The sequence below is a fragment of the Entelurus aequoreus genome, linkage group LG17 (genome assembly GCF_033978785.1).
Source record: "Entelurus aequoreus isolate RoL-2023_Sb linkage group LG17, RoL_Eaeq_v1.1, whole genome shotgun sequence".
In the NCBI taxonomy this organism is placed as follows: domain Eukaryota; kingdom Metazoa; phylum Chordata; class Actinopteri; order Syngnathiformes; family Syngnathidae; genus Entelurus; species Entelurus aequoreus.
Genome location: NC_084747.1, coordinates 34,384,097 through 34,399,996, shown reverse-complemented (window position 1 = coordinate 34,399,996; position 15,900 = coordinate 34,384,097). Strand labels below are relative to the sequence as shown.

The 15,900-nt window shown below is 40.5% G+C and overlaps 1 protein-coding gene across 9 annotated transcripts in view; it reads left to right on the top strand.

Annotated features, from left to right (window-relative positions):
• sema6a (sema domain, transmembrane domain (TM), and cytoplasmic domain, (semaphorin) 6A) overlaps nucleotides 1–15,900 on the top strand; it is a 304,997-nt gene that overhangs the window by 24,810 nt on the left and 264,287 nt on the right. For all 9 annotated transcript variants that reach the window (XM_062025532.1, XM_062025531.1, XM_062025533.1 and 6 more), the window contains exon 2: nucleotides 14,657–14,780. The gene's annotated coding sequence lies outside the window, so the exon portion shown is untranslated. The remainder of the gene's footprint in view (nucleotides 1–14,656; nucleotides 14,781–15,900) is intronic.

Sequence of the window (15,900 nt, the reverse complement as noted above, 5' to 3'; positions counted from 1 at the left end):
TTTTGCAAGTTTGAGACGAAGCAAAAGCAGCCGCCAGCTTATAGTGCGTCAACAGCAGCAGCAGAAGTGTTGATATCAACCAAACCTACCCCCCCCCCCTCCACATCCCACACCCCGGATTGTAAATAATGTAAATAATTCAATGTATATACTCTGATGATTATCTTGTGTTATGACTGTCTTATGATGATAGTATATATCTGTATAATGAATCAATTTAAGTGGACCCCGACTTAAACGAGTTGAAAAACTTATTCGGGTGTTACCATTTAGTGGTCAATTGTACGGAATATGTACTGCACTGTGCAATGTACTAATAAAAGTTTCAATCAATCAGTCAAAGCGTATGCTAGCTTTAGCTCATTGCTATCAATGCAGCGTTAAAATAGTCCGTCTGCGTTGGCGCTTATGATAATAATATCACTCATATTTGGTTGGTTTTAAGGTCATGACATGTAAATGGAACATTGTTGGGGAAAACCAGGACTAAATAGCTCTCTGATTAGTGTCCGGCAGCAGGTGAGCGTCCCGAACACTAATCAGAGGCAGGTGAAAACAATCAGCAGCCATGACAACCAAGAAACACAAAACAAAGGTGCTGAAACAGAACTTAAACCACAAGTGAATCAAAACCCAAAATAAACGATGATCCGGGCAACGGATCATAACACTATTTTGCTAAATCCAATTAGTTCTCCGTTTATTTTTTGGCAACACAGATGACAAAAGGCTCACTATAATAGTCGCATGGCAGAGAGTCATGATAACGATTTAGTAATTTCGTGCAAAACACAATGTCAGGTGTTATAGGGCCTGTTCGCAAAGGAATCAGGAAAACACTGAGGACGATTAACATAAAAACATTCTACCCCCAATCGGCCTCTTATTTAACGCGCACACATGCATGTGGACAGGTAGCGAGCGAGGCTTTGACGAGCAGGAAGAGTGACAAGCTGAGGCAGGGAAGAAGAGAGGAGTTAGTGCCTTGCATGATAATATATTTATTCATTCATCCCCTCCTCCCCACACTCTTGATAATGTTCACAGCACGCTCGGCTTGACTCATTCATCACAGTCTACTGGGGGCCCTTTTAGCTTATTTGTTAAGAAGCCTCTTTGCTTGGCTTTCTAAACCTGCGGACCGCTGGGTTATTCAGCAAGACTAGTGGCGCTGAAGGTGTGTGAGAAGATAAGTTTGTGTGTAAAAGTCAAGGTTTTTTTTTTCTGCTGTATTTTCCCATGATTGTGCAGCGCTTCATCTGCATACTGAATCAATGCATTTAGATTGTCTCATCTGTTTCATTTCAGGTTTATTCATCTCCAATGTATTGATATATCACATAGCAATTCAACCCTTTTAATTGACTTTGGAGGCTGAGCATGGCTAAACGCCCAGCTCCTTTTTTTATGAGAGACACATTACATGATTAGACACTGTGGCGAGGGATAGCTACTGTTTTTGGAACATATTATCAGAAATTGGATCCCGGCCTCGGGATCTTTCTGTGTGGAGTTTGCATGTTCTCCCCGTGACTGCGTGGGTTCCCTCCGGGTACTCCGGCTTCCTCCCACCTCCAAAGACATGCACCTGGGGATAGGTTGATTGGTAACACTAAAATTGGCCCTAGTGTGTGAATGTTGTCTGTCTATCTGTGTTGGCCCTGCGATGAGGTGGTGACTTGTCCGGGGTGTACCCCGCCTTCCGCCCGATTGTAGCTGAGATAGGCTCCAGCGCCCCCCGCGACCCCGAAGGGAATGAGCGGTAGAAAATGGATGGATGGATGGGATTTTTCTCACGATAAAATCATTTCGGCAAAAGTGAGTACATCCCTCACACTTCAGCAACCATCTTATCAAGGGACAATACTGTAGAACAGGGATCCATCCATCCATCCATCCATCCATCCATCCATCCATCCATCCATCTTCTTCCGCTTATCCGAGGTCAGGTTGCGGGTGCAGCAGCCTAAGCAGGGAAGCCCAGACTTCCCTCTCCCCAGCCACTTCGTCCAGCTCCTCCCGGGGGATCCAGAGGCGTTCCCAGGCCAGCCGGGAGACATAGTCTTCCCAGGGTGTCCTGGGTCTTCCCCGTGGCCTCCTACCGGTCGGACGTGCCCTAAACACCTCCCTAGGGGCCACCAGTTGAATATCCCTGCTACAAAAAGTAAACTTGGATATCTTTTAGAGTAGTCAGTGTACAGCTTGCACGTGCTTACTAACTTCTGAAAATGACTTAATATACAGACATTATTGTCTAGATAGCTGGCAACGCAAGTGAGTAGTAAGATAGTTGTGTCTCGCCTACAGTCAAGCATGGTGGCAATAACGTCATGGACTGGGTATGCATGAGTGCTGCCAGCACTGGAGAGCTGAAGTTCATTGTGTATTTATCTCTCGGCCTATCTTTCAATGTATTGTGTCAGAGAACATGTGATCTTACACTCATCTACGACATGAGATCTGGTAATTCTCGCTGGCCTGGTAACAAGATAGCAACACATTTTCAGCAACATATGGAGGCCACAGAGACTCAGCGTTCGTTAATGATTTACTGTAAGTACTACTGCTTTGACCAACTGTGGTATTATATTATATATATATTAAATTATATTTTCTTGGTTTTGATTGCAAGGTGACTTTTGTGCAACTGTCCGTGGTTTGTTAGTGTTCTGTGATTCTCAGAGCAATAGTCCACATTCGCCCCAAAATGTATTGAAGTCTTGCTCGAACGGCACTCCACTAAGTTTCATGGAATTTGGTTGTGTAGTTGTGTGTAATCTTGCTATAATAAACACATGAAATAGTTGTTGAGTTGCTGTTACATTCCGGTCCTGGTAATTCACGTCACATGTTTCTTAATTGTAGCCAAACAAATGAAGGAGAGACGACAACTATGTTGTGTGGAAATGGAAGGTATGCTAAAAATAATTAAAAATACCTGGACCCACAATCTTTTTTTAAACAAATAATAATTTTGCACAGAAAGTTTTATAGATATTGGCTTAGTCTTTTTTGCGAAATGTTACTTTCCTTAGTTCTGAACCCTTGTTTACATGCCAGGACAGCAAACTAGTAGACTTAGGCCTCATTCACACTGCAGGTCAATTCCGATTTTTTTGCCTATGTGTGACCTGTATCTGATTTTTTCATGTCAATGTGAACAGTGCAATTGCAAATTTTTTATATCCAACCTAGGCCTTTTTATTAAGATGTGGATATAAATTTGTATATATATGCGATGCGACTGCAGCGTGAACGCTCCCACACTCCGGTCGCATTCATCCGACAAGAATCTTGTCAAAAAGCGATAAACGTCATAATTTTAGCCAAAATAGACAGTTACAAAATAAATAATTGACAAATGAGCAGAGAACCAGCAAAAGTAATATGTTTAGGAACTCACATCAATTTTCCACCTCTCATGTGTCCGACTGCGAGTGACACGCACTTGGGAGTAAAATGTCCCGCAAACTGCAGGAGCCAAAATACTTGACCTCTTCCTTCTTAATATTCTACGCTCAATAATTCCGTTCAGAAAACGTGGACTTCAGTTGTACAAAATCCTTGAAATAGCCACAAATGCGCCACGACTGAGACCTACTAGAATTAAAGACTTGTTTACTTTCATATACACTGCGGCACATGCGACGTCATGACGTCATGTCTGCATGTGAGTCGGATTGCGTTCACATTGGACATCACATTTTTTTTGTAACGTAAACCAGTGTTTTTCAACCACCGTGCCGCGGCACACTTGTGTGCCATGAGATACAGTCTGGTGTGCCGTGGGTGATTATCTAATTTCACCTATTTGGGTTAAAAATATTTTTTGCAAACCAGTAATTATAGTCTGCAAATGATCTGTTGTTGTTGAGTGTCGGTGCTGTCTAAAGCTCTTCCATATCAGTAGGTGGCAGCCGGTAGCTAATTGCTTTGTAAATGTCGGAAACAGCGGGAGGCAGCGTGCAGGTAAAAAGGTGTCTAATGCTTGAACCAAAAATAAACAAAAGGTGAGTGCCCCTAAGAAAAGGCATTGAAGCTTAGGGAAGGCTATGCAGAACGAAACTAAAACTGAACTGGCTACAAAGTAAACAAAAACAGAATGCTGGACGACAGCAAAGACTTACTGTGGAGCAAAGACGGCGTCCACAATGCACATCCAAATATGACATGACAATCAACAATGTCCCCACAAAGAAGGATACAAATAATTGAAATATTCTTGATTGCTAAAACAAAGTAGAAGCGGGAAATATCGCTCAAAGGAAGACATGAAACTGCTACAGGAAAATACCAAAAAAAGAGAAAAAGCCACCAAAATAGGAGCGCAAGACAATCACTAAAACACTACACACAGGAAAACACCAAAAAAATCCAAATAAGTCACGGCGGGATGTGAAAGGGTGTGACAGTACACCTACTTTGAGAGAAGAGCTATATTGATGCATGGTTGGTTATGGTTTGAATTCATATCCAACAATTGCGACAACGACTTTTTACTGTCAACTGAGTTTCGTTTTTTAATGATTTCTGCTGGTGGTGTGCCTACGGATTTTTTAAACACAAAAAATGTGCCTTGGCTCAAAAAAGGTTGAAAAACACTGACATAAATGACCACATAAAAAGATCGGACTTGACAAAAAAAATCCGAATGGGACATCCGACCCTGCAGTGTGAACGTAGCCTTAGTGACTTATTTGCTCCAAGATGCAACCAATCAAAAATGACACACAAAATAATTTAAATAATTGATTAATCTGCCATAATGGATCTATCCCACTGTAACGAACATACTTTGTTGTAGTGTTACCTCATTTAGCTTTAAGTAGTCAATATATTAATCAATCCTATATTAGGCTAAACTATATCCACTACAGCCTACTGACAGAGCAGATAAAAACTGAGCTTTAGTATTTTTATAAAGTCAGACTTTTCGATGGAACTCTTGCATTGGATTTCATTAGATTTTCAGATGTGCCTAATGTTGTGGATTGGTCATTATACAAACAGATTCTGCCTCCAGCTTTTGTTTCCAGTAGTGTTGCTGTTTTTAAACCCAACTCCATCCTGAGCTCATGCTGCATTTACAGTTAGGTTACGTCACCACACATGCACGCATGGAAAGTGGGTAGGAGATTGCAGGTGCAGCTCTGACCTAGATAACGTAGAAGGTTTGGTCATCAGTCAGTCTCCAACTTCAGTCTTCAGCATCCCTCGACTCCCCTTCGATGGACTCTATCTAGAAGGAACATGTTTTCATGCAGCCGCTCGATAAGCCGGGACATGTGTTGTGTGCTGGCGCCACTGCAGCGGTCATTTGCTTCACACATTAACAGGTGAAGGACTTATGTGTGTGCGGTTGTGTGCGTGGTCGAGGCAGACTTTGGTAAATGAGCAATCCAAGATAGCACATGATCACACTGTAAGGAATGAGGAAGTGGAACCGTTTGTACAGATGACGTATAAACACCCAATGACCACAGGGCCCCTTAGTCCTTAGCAACTCTATTAACCCAGGAGGCCATCTAAAACCTGGTTTCCCTTTATTTTGAATCTAGAGGCTTTAAATTATTAGGCATTATAATACACCAGGATGTCAATCATTTGCGGTTGTAATGGGAGTCAATAGGACCAAATTGGTCTTGTGTGTAAAGAGTGTAGACTAGTGTTGTCCCGATACCAATATTTTGGTACCGGTACCAAAATTATTTCAATACTTTTCGGTACTTTTCGGTGCTTTTCTAAATAAAGGGGACCACAAAATATTGCATTATTGGCTTTATTTTAACAAAAAAATCTTAGGGTACATTAAACATATGTTTCTTTTTGCAAGTTTTCTTAAATAAAATAGTGGACATACAAGACAACTTGTCTTTTAGTAGTAAGTAAACAAACAAAGGCTCCTAATTTAGCTGCTGACGTATGCAGTAACATATTGTGTCATTTCCCATTCTATTATTTTGTCAAAATTATTCAGGACAAGTGGTAGAAAATGAATTATTCATCTACTTGTTCATTTACTGTTAATATCTACTTACTTTCTCTTTTAAACATGTTCTATATATACTTCTGTTAAAATGTAATAATCACTTATTCTTTTGTTGTTTGATACTTTACATTAGTTTTGGATGATCCCACAAATTTGGGTCTCAATCCGATACCAAGTCGTTGCAGGATCATACATTGGTCATATTCAAAGTCCTCATGTGTCCAGGGACATATTTTCTGAGTTTATAAACATAATATAAATTTAAAAAATCCGAAAGAATATGTTGTGAGGCCAAAACATATCGACGTAATCATAGTAGTCTCGACTAGATACGCTCTTGTACTTGGTATCATCGGAACGGTACCTTTCAGAGGCGGTATAGTACCGAAAATGATTCGTTATTATCGTGGTACTATACTAATACCGGTATACTGTACAACCCTAGTGTAGACATACTGTATATTCAAATTGCATATCTCTATACATCCTGCAATGGAGGGGTTTGTGCCATTAAAAAATAAAAACACATTATAAGGTGGTTATTAGGTAATTATTGTGACACTGTTTTGATAATATGTTGGGATTGCAGTATCTCAAAATTATTAGGTTATAATGGGAGTCAATGGGACCAAATTGGTCCCGAGGGTTGAGCGTGTAGGCATAATGTAAATCACCTATTTCTAAACACCCTTCAATGGAGGAAATTGTGACATTTAAAAAATAACTAAATTATCAGATGGTTATTCAGTATTTATTGTAAAATTGTTTTGATAATAAGTTACGATCGAAGCCTATCAAAAATATGTGTTTATAATGGTAGTCTTTGTGAACAAATTGGTCTCTTTTCTAGAAACATTTAATAGAGAGGATCATTACATTTTAAAAAAAAATAATAATAATAATAATAAACATATTGTTGCCAAGTTTCATAAAGTTCACCTTAAAGGGGAACTGCACTTTTTTTTTGGAATATTGCCTATTGTTCACGATCATTATGAGAGAGACATGACGAAAACATTTTTTTAAATTTTTTTTTGCATTCTTAATATAAAATACATGCAATCAAAAGTTTGCTTACAATGGAGCCTATGGGAGCTGCTCTAATTTGCCTATAAAGCCCTTAAAAATCCTCCCAAACACCTCATATTAAGCATTTTAAGCATACGCCGCACATTAATTTAAAAAAACGCATCACGACAATGGATTTTTCTTTTCTTCATCACTAATTATTACTCATTGTAAACTTCATGAAAGCCAAGAAACATAACAAAACATCACTTACTGTGCAAGGTCTGCTGTCATTAGGATGCCTGTTACGGTACAGTGGCATCTTGATGGCGGGGGTTGTCTTTCCAAAATGCGGAGGAACAAAAGGAAGCAGCTTGCAGGTAAGAAGAATGATTTATTCTTCATAAACGTGCAAAATACAAAATAAACAAAATAAGCATGCCTATAGCACGGGAAAGCTAACGGAGTAGCTAGCAAGAAAAGCTAAACACATAACCCGGGCGAAGCTTAGGTCAGGAATAGAAAATAAAAAAGGTCGTCGTAACTTGTTGCATAGAAGCAAGCAAAAACACCAGGCCGAGTGAGGCCAGAGGATGGACTAAATAGCTCTCTGATTAGTGCCCGGGAACAGGTGAGCGTCCCGAACACAAATCAAAGGCAGGTGAAAATAATCAGCACCCATGACAACCAAGAAACACAAAACAGGGGTGCTGAAACCAAACTTAAACAATAAGTGAATCAAAAACGTAAATTAACTATGATCCGGGCAACGGATCATCGCAATGCACAACGGTGAGGATGTTCATATATTCCCATTTAGGTGAAGAACGACTCATAACCCTCGCAAAGAAACGGGGCGGGGGGACCTAGCGTCTTTTCATGTCGTCCTCGAGGGGTGTATATATTTTCAAGTATTTCTTATATATATATATATATATATATATATATATATATATATTTATATTATATATATATATATATATATATATATATATATATATATATATATATATATATATATATATATATATATATATATATATATATATATATATATATATATATATATATATATATATATATGTGTATATATATACATATATATATATATATATATATATATATATATATATATATATATATATATATATGTGTATATATATATATATATATATATATATATATATACATGTATGTATATATATATATATATATATACATGTATGTATGTATATATATATATATATATATATATATATATTTATATATATATATATATTTATATATATATATATATATATATATATATATATATATATTTATATATATATATATATATATATATATATATATATATATATATATATATATATATATATACATATATATATATATATATATATATATATATATATATATATGTATATATATATATATATACATGTATGTATATATATATATATATATATATATATATATATATATATACATATATATATATGTATAAAAATAATCCGTTCATGAATGAGTATATCCGTTCGGCCACCGTGTTCAATGGAGAAGTCTGATCTACAAAATTTGCAGGCAGCATACTCCTCCCCCTTCGAGCTGTCCTGGATGAACTGAAATTATTTTTTCCAATCATTTTGGAACTTGCAAGCGTACTTCTTCTTCTTACTCGTCGTCGCCATGTCTCTTCTTCATTCTTCTGCTTCGTCTCTGTTATGTTTTTGGACATTACTACTTGCCGTAGTTTTGAAGCAATGCATGATGGGAATCCGGATGTTGTGTGTCAGTGTATTAACGTGCCGGCTGGAATAAACACACGCTGAGAAATAGCTCCGTGCCTGCCTACTTTATGGGTTATAGATAAACCTATGGATAACAGAGACATATACAATAGTCTCCTTTTCAGGTGAGAGAGGACGCTAAAGTCAGTGCCTTTATGGCACGCCCCCAATATTGTTGTGTCCGGGTGGAAATCGGGAGAAATTCGGGAGAATGGTTGCCCCGGGAGATTTTCGGGAGGGGGCACTGAAATTTGGGAGTCTCCCGGGAAAATCGGGAGGGTTGGCAAGTATGCGTATAAATGGCTGTCAAAGTGTACCAACTTGCTGGAATACCTACTCAGACTTTTTCTGTACAGGTGGGATGCATGATTTATGATCTACAATAAACTTACAGGGAGCTAGGAAGCGATAAAGCAACAAACCACTCGATGATGTAAACATAGGGATACACGCAAGTGATCACGGCGCCGCTATAAATAGTTTGTCTGCTTTAGCGCTTATAATAACAAAATCACTAATATTTGGGTAATAATCAAATCACAAAATGTAATGTTGGACATTTTTGAATGGTTATTTTATTGGATTTTATGGGCAAAATAGAGGAGCTCCCATTGGCTCCGTTGTAAGGGGACTTTTATGTATCTGTAAGTTAGAATGCATTATTTAAAAAATCCATCCGTCGTCATGTCTTTCAGAATGATTGTGAATGATTCCAAAAAAAGTACAGTTCCCCTTTAAAGCTGACAGAGAAGTTCAAATCTATGTTGTTATTAGTCCTTTATTTATTCACTGTACTGTAGTTTCTCATGTTTCCTTTAGCAGCAGGCATGTGGGCTCACATGAGAAGATATTTAAAGACTAGTACGCTGTTTTTAGGATCTCATAGAGATGGCACACTTAACTATAACTCCTTTTTTTATGATCCCAATAGTTAATATTTCATTCTGCACAAGGTGTGATGACTGCGGGGTTCCTGCTATTTCCATTCCCACTTCTCAGCCTCTCACTCGGCTGATTGTCTGTGAGAGGCTGCCTACATGGCCTCAATTACCTGCTCACTGCCGTCCTTACCGCCGCCACTCGCACGATACGCCGTGGCTTTCTAGCGCTCTCAATGCCTGTGCCACCCCGGAGGCGGTCAGATAGCTACTCCTTCACCACGGTGATTTCCCGGCCTGTAAGACCGAGCTAATTAATGGAGTAATACAGCCTGAGCTGTGGCTGCGGCATCAATGGAATGCAAGGCGGTGAAAGGGGGTAGAGCACAGGGGAGATGCCTTTCATAATTGATTGTTATTTGGAATGCCAAATGAGGCACTTTTTAATAAATCACACCGCTCCATTTTGACGGCTACTAACTGAAGTGATCTGATACAGGATTTTGAGAGAATTCAACATATTGAGTCAACATTACCTCCCTGCTTGGCACTCAGCATCAAGGGTTGGAATTGGGGGTTAAATCACCGAAATGATTCCCGAACGCGGCCACCGCTGCTGCTTACTGCTCCCCTCACCTCCCAGGGAGTGGAACGAGGGGATGGGTCAAATGCAGAGGGTAATTTCACCACACCGAGTGTGTGTGTGACTATCAGTGGTACTTTAACTTAAACTTTAACAACACAAATACTGTAATATTATATTTTTTGGATGACTCTGCTTCATTGATCATTATTATCTTATTAGCATCACAACTCCGCTGTTGTGTACTCACTTGATGAAAACATTCGAAACAGCTTTTTTTTTTATATCATTCTTTTAATATTGTCTTTTATTGCCATCATTATGGCAATAATAGTGTGTTAAGGACCCATAGCATTCAGGTGACCAACATTTCTTTATGTATTTGTTTCTCCCGGGAATGAATATAGCTGTTATTTTCCGTAAAATTAATTAGTGTTTGAGTAGATAACTAATTGTACTTGGAACGCCCCCTTTCCTTTGCCAGACCCGATATGTCGCTCCTTCTTGGTGTGACGTCATCTACAGAACTTGAACCCATTTACCCGCATAGACAGTGTGGATGAAGGCATACAAAACTATTTTTTTGATCACTTAATTACATATTTGTGTTGCCCAGGTTTAGAACTGATATGGTTAACACTATGAGCAAAACAAAATGTATCTCCTCTTCCATAGACACCATAACCTGTGTTTCCCTCAAGCTCTTTCAGTATTTCCTCAAGCATCTTGAAGAAAACATCAGTAGAAGAGGACGCAATATAGAACACTAGCGGTTTACTTTCTTTGTTTGTTTGTTTTGGAGGGTGCTCCTATTGTTTGGGACCACAAACATTAGCTCAGTGGCCTTGTGGTTAGAGTGTCCGCCCTGTGACTGGGAGGTCGTGAGTTCAAACCCCGGCCGAGTCATACCAAAGACCACAAAAAATGGGACCCGTTGCCTCCCTGATTGGCACTCAGCATTGAGGGTTGGAATTGGGGGTTAAATCACCAAATGATTCCCGAGCGCGGCACAAGCTGCCGCTCACTGCTCCCCTCACATCCCGGGGGTGAACATGGGGATGGGTCAAATGCAGAGGACACATTTCACCACACCTAGTGTGTGTGTGACAATCCTTGGAACTTTAACTTTTAACTTTAACACATTCGGATTTAGTTGTTTTTTTTCTTCCGATCCAATCTCCGACTAAAGCATACTACAAATATGAAATTGCCTCCAGATGACGTCAGTAGGCAGATGCAGGCCCGTTCACATCTTGCAACTAAAAGTGGGCGTTCCAAAATGTTCCTAAACTTAAAAGAAGCCTAAAATATGTCTATTTTAAGGATACTTTTATCAAAATACATAATTTTTAGGTCCAGAATTCTTAAATAAATGCCTATGTTGTCAGCATTAGAGGGGCCTTTTAAGGCTGTGGCTCAAAATTACACATTTTTAACAGAACTCCAAAAAACGTCTATATTTCTTTACAAACTGAATAAAAAATGTTTTTTGCGTCGAAAAAGATGACTGCCGTTAATGGATGTCACTTATAACTGTCTCGTACAAATACACACACCCGTAGTGTGCAGATACACAAAAGTGCATCGGAGAAGTGACCCAACCATACCTTACCCCACCTGACCTCTATATTCAATAATAGCTAATATTGTGGCACGTTCAAAGGTTAGCTGCCACGTAGCCGTTGCAAACAGCCCCTTTAACATTAATTGTGTCTTGTAGCAATTGAGGCAACATTAGACTTAGACTTAGATTTAGTTCCTCCCGTTCCTATTCGAACATTGGGCGACGAGTCCCCTCCCTTTTCTCCGGTCTCTGGCGGCTCTTCTTGCTCTGTACCAGCTGATACACATCTCCCTTACCGAGATCCACTCGACGTCCATTGCACCGGTCGCCCAGGGGGGCCGGGGGCTGGGGTTTGTCCCCACATCTGCGGTACCCTCCAAGGTTTCTCATTGTATCTCATTGGGTTGAGTTTTTTCTTGCCCTGATGTGGGATCCGAGCCGAGGATGTCGTTGTGGCTTGTGCAGCCCTTTGAGACACTCGTGATTTAGGGCTATATAAATAAACTTTGATTGATTGATTGATTGATATTCCACCTTCTGGCATCCAGTCCATTGCCACACTTGCCCGTCTCTCTCTTGGCAGTCGGAGTACGTGCCTCATCATTCTCCTTCTGCTTTCGGAGACAATGTCAGACAGTGCTGCCACACCTGCCCTTCTCCTCACTTCCTTGTTGGATATGTGGTCTCTCCAGGAGATCTTCAGGATGGATCTGAGGCATCGTCGTTGGAAGTTTCCAACATCCAGTTTGTTGGTGATACTGTCAGTCTTCATCAACGTCTCACAGGCGTAGGTTGCTGTTGGTATGACCACTGACATGTAGAGGCGTAGCTTGATGGTCGTTGTGATGGCCTTGGACGAACAGATGTTTCGGAGCCATTGGAACACTCCTGCAGCTTTGCCAATTCTGTTATTGACATCTTTCTCCACGTCTCCTGTACTTGAGATGTTCCTTCCAAGATAGGTGAAGTCGTCAACATACTCTATGTCAGTGTTTTTCAACCACTGTGCCGCGGCACACTAGTGTGCCGTGAGATACAGTCTGGTGTGCCGTGGGAGATGATCTCATTTCACCTATTTGGGTTAAAAATATTTTTTGCAAAGCAGTAATTATAATCTGCAAATGATGTGTTGTTGTTGAGTGTCGGTGCTGTCTAGAGTTCGGCAGAGTAACCGTGTAATACTCTTCCATATCAGTAGGTGGCAGCCGGTAGCTAATTGCTTTGTAGATGTCGGAAACAGCGGGAGGCAGTGTGCAGGTAAAAAGGTGTCTAATGCTTAAACCAAAAATAAACAAAAGGTGAGTGCCCCTAAGAAAAGGCATTGAAGCCTAGGGAAGGCTGTGCGGAACGAAACTCAAACTGAACTGGCTACAAAGTAAACAAAAACAGAATGCTGGACGACAGCAAAGACTTACTGTGGAGCAAAGACGGCGTCCACAAAGTACATCCGAACATGACATGACAATCAACAATCTCCCCACAGAGAAGGATAAAAACATACTGAAATATTCTTGACTGCTAAAACAAAGTAGATGCGGGAAATATCGCTCAAAGGAAGACATGAAACTGCTACAGGAAAATACCAAAAAAAGAGAAAAAGCCACCAAAATAGGAGTGCAAGACAAGAACTAAAACACTACACACAGGAAAACAGCAATAAACTCCAAATAGGTCAGGGGGTGATGTGACAGTTGGTGACAGTACACCTACTTTGAGACAAGAGCTATAGTGATGCATGCTTGGTTATGGTTTGAATTCATATCCAACACTTGCGACAACGACTTTTTACTGTCAGCTGAGTTTCGTTTTTTAATGATTTCTCCTGGTGGTGTGCCTCAGCAATTTTTCAACGCAAAAAATGTGCCTTGGCTCAAAAAAGGTTGAAAAACACTGCTCTATGTCATGTTCGTCTATAGTGAGTGGTGGAAAGTGTTGTATTTGTCCAACGGCCAAGGCCTTGGTCTATTTTTGGCTTATCCGTAGTCCGACTTTTTCTTCGTGCTCATGGAGATTGTTGGTCATCTCTTGGAGTGCACGCTGAGCATAGGTGCCGATCCCCAGGGTTCCTCGGGGCCCAAAGTATTTCTCACCACCAAACAAAAACCGCGCATGCTCAGAAAAGTAGCGTCAGATTTACCGCCCGTCCGAGCATCCACTGGCAGAAATGTAGATCGGCGCCTATGACGCTGAGTATGGCTAACCAGAGCCAGGTCATCCGCAAAGTCTAGGTCGGTTAATCTGCCCCATCCCCGCTTGATGCCATTGGCATCATTAAGTGTACTAATTACTAATTAGCTGTAACCAGCAGAGGTGCTGTTAATTCAGTCGCCAGACATTTTCTGTTTTAAAGATGGCAATCATATAGAAAGTTGAGCTATGGCACAACTCCTCCAAGCAGTATATTATTTCCCCCATTACAACTCACACGTGGAAACAGGAGCTCAGAATAATTAAGCAATTCATCACTGTTTACGACTGCTCTGTGGCCTTGTGGTTAGAGTGTCCGCCCTGAGATCGGTAGGTTGTGAGTTCAAACCCCGGCCGAGTCATACCAAAGACTGCCTGCTTGGCACTCAGCATCAAGGGTTGGAATTGGGTGTTACATCACCAAAATGATTCCCGAGCGCGGCCACCGCTGCTGTTCACTGCTTCCCTCACCTCCCAGGGGGTGGAACAATGGGATGGGTCAAATGCAGAGGGTAATTTCACCACACCTAGTGTGTGTGAGACTATCAGTGGTACTTTAACTTTAACTTGTCATTTTTCCTTACGGACAATCAAGAAATGTATGAAAGACGTCCATCCTATTGCACAAGGAGTAATTTATTTTTTACTCTTTGGTAGAGTCCGCTTGCATGGAATGAACCACCGGATCCGGCAGATGAAGCTGTGGTGAAAAAAAAACCATGCATGACTGCAACCTGCAGAGCCACGAGAGGTGTTTATCCGTCCACTGTGGTTGAATGAGGTAAGCACAATATTATGTAGTAAAACACGATGTCGTAAAGCCACAGTAATAAACACACGGCTAAATTGATGAAATAAACGTTGTTGGGAGAAGCTATCGATTTGAGCGGCTGGGATGTTCGCTGGATTCTCCGGAGCTTTTTTTTTGTATAGACATTAGAAAAGATTCTTGTTCGTGGATGTCAAGATTGCAGTGGGTAGCCTTGTATGTTTTTCCACGGATGACCCATGTCGTCCTCTGTAGCGTGAACATGAGTAAATACAGTATGGTGTGGCCATGAGAGAGAGGGCAGCAGGAGTACTCTGGCTGGCTGGAGTAAATGGAGCTTAACAGAGATGTATCTCCTGACAGCAGGGGTTGAGGGGGGAGGAGGCGCTCACAAGTGAAGAGTCTTTGGTTACCTTTTAAATGATAGCAATCTCACCACTGGACACAGCATCAAGTAGATTGCAGTCATTTTGTGCGAGAACAAATAGCATACTTTATTACCTGGAGGGAGGAGGGGCGTGATGAAACGTTATCCTCCTGCGAGGCCTCTTACGGCGTTGTTTGATGAGCATGTACGCGTGAGCCGTAATAAGCTTTGGACAAGCTGTAATGGCCACAAGACTATTAGATGGTGATGCTGGATGCTATAGTTGCTGCACACACTAACCTACCTGCACGCATGCAGGACTGTGCGCACAGGTGAGCGTGAACGCAATTCCATGCAGTGTATTAAGAGTGGAATGACCCTGTTTCATTGTTACCTCCATAAAGACAAAATATATTGTTTTGCTGTAAGTTAGTGTTGGTGAGAATCTGGATGAAGGCGTGTACTGTACACAAATTGTGCATCAGATGCTTTTACAGAATCACCTAATGGCTAGACAAGACTCTAATCACTCATGTTTTTTTTTCATTATTAAAAGCGGGTTCTACCAGGTAGTACTATTTTGACTAAAGGTTATACTTTTTACTTGAGTGCAGGGGTGTCAAATTATGTGTTTTGCTCAGGAGCCGCACGGGGGAAAATCTATTCCCACCTGGGCCATACTGGTAAAATCATGACATCATAACTTAAAAATGAAGACAACTTCAGATTTATTGTTTGTTTTACTTCGGCCAAAAATAGAACAAG